Raw genomic sequence first — 1,638 nt, 5'->3', positions numbered from 1 at the left:
CTAAGTGTATTGATAAATTTAAATCACTGTACAGATGTTAAATTTGTGTACAGTAAAAAGTTCTAATTAAAATTAAAGTATGAGTTGTTGCATTTTGTGGCAGAAAAGAGTCGAGTGTTATTTCTTGAAAGGTACCACGTGATGTCAGACTTCTTAGGTGACCCGCATGACGAAAACAATAAAGAAGAAACACGTCACAAATGAAACGTCTGACCAACTGTAATTCTCCGATGTTTCCTTCGTAAATTTATAACATTTCTGAATAAATGTGTTAGACGTATTGTACGCACTGCTTGTTCGATCTGACTATAATCAAATCACGTGGTTAGCCACGAGAACTCTCACGATGGAAGACTAATTCCCTTGCCTTTTCCAACACTTGGAAACTCACGAGGCGTATCTCCAATTTCATTTGTTGTGCGTAATGTTTTGATTGCATCGTACGGGCATCCATGGCGATGGCTAAACAATAGGTACATTGAGAAATCTGAACACAGCACTTACAAGTCTATTATAGGATGTTCGTGTAACGATATTAGAGCCCTCCGGTGGCATTACCAGGCCTTCTTCCTGTTCTCGTTTCTGTCACTCATTGGTCACTGGAAGCTTACCAGGCCTGCAGTCGGACTACGACTTTAATACTTCACTTCCTCATTGAAAACAATTTCTTGTTTGTTCTAATCAAAACACGTGATTTGCGATGATAGAAACGTGACTAGAAAACAACGTTGCATAATGCGGTGCCACATGTCGATTAAACAAAACGACAAAAAATCGAAACTGTGCTTGCCAGGTTTCGAACCTGGGACCTTCCGCGTGTGAAGCAGATGTGATAACCACTACACTACAAGCACTCGGGCGTTTCGACTACGAAACTTCTGTAAATTTCTTTAAATCTTTAAGGCTCGCGCTAATTTTAGTCCAGTAGTTAAGACTCATACAACATGGAATTTATATAAAACGAAAAAATCAACAGTGTTATAGGGAGGTCGACTGTATTACCATCTAATTCTTTTCTTAATCAGTATTAACGCTTTTCGGGCTACAATTTAAAAAAATTATAGACCTGTAAATTCCCACTGTCCTCTGTCCGTCTATCATTCCTTAATCTCAAAAACGGAGTTAGGTAGATGAAAGTGGACATGATATCTAAAAAGGTAAGAGACAGGAGGCCCCAAATAAATATATACAAAGTTCCAATACACACGAGAAGTCACGTTATTTTGAAACTTTTCCCCTGAAAAGTGTAAATAGATGACCACCATGATTAGTATGCTAGCAGGAAAAGTACGATGTATAGGGGCAACATACAAATAATTTTTAGTGGAAAGCATGTATTTTAAATTAAATAAATTAAAAATATGATAAAAAATTTCAGCCCGGCATGGCGACGATGTCACAATAAATATATGATTCTCTGACTTAGTTTATGAAAACTTGTATTAATAAAAAAGCAAAGTTATTCGAATGATTTTGGCACATTACAGTACATAAAAACGTTTTATAACGTTTTTATGTACTGTAATGTGCCAAAATCACACAAACATATATTTGTCAAAATTATATGCTTTATTTGAACCTCGTATAGGTAGCCTTACGAGAGAAAAGTATCATATCTGCTTCTTGAAATTATCATAT

General features: G+C 36.1%; 1 non-coding gene across 1 annotated transcript; it reads right to left on the bottom strand.

Moving 5' to 3' along the window:
• Positions 1-781: 781 nt before the first annotated feature.
• Trnav-cac lies at positions 782-854 on the bottom strand. The gene has a single exon. It is a non-coding gene; the product is annotated as a tRNA-Val (tRNA).
• Positions 855-1,638: the final 784 nt, after the last annotated feature.

Source organism: Centruroides sculpturatus, unplaced genomic scaffold (assembly GCF_000671375.1).
Source record: "Centruroides sculpturatus isolate CEXI.00-Female unplaced genomic scaffold, Cexi_2.0 scaffold114, whole genome shotgun sequence".
Taxonomy (NCBI): domain Eukaryota; kingdom Metazoa; phylum Arthropoda; class Arachnida; order Scorpiones; family Buthidae; genus Centruroides; species Centruroides sculpturatus.
This window is presented reverse-complemented; position numbering and strand designations above follow the sequence as displayed.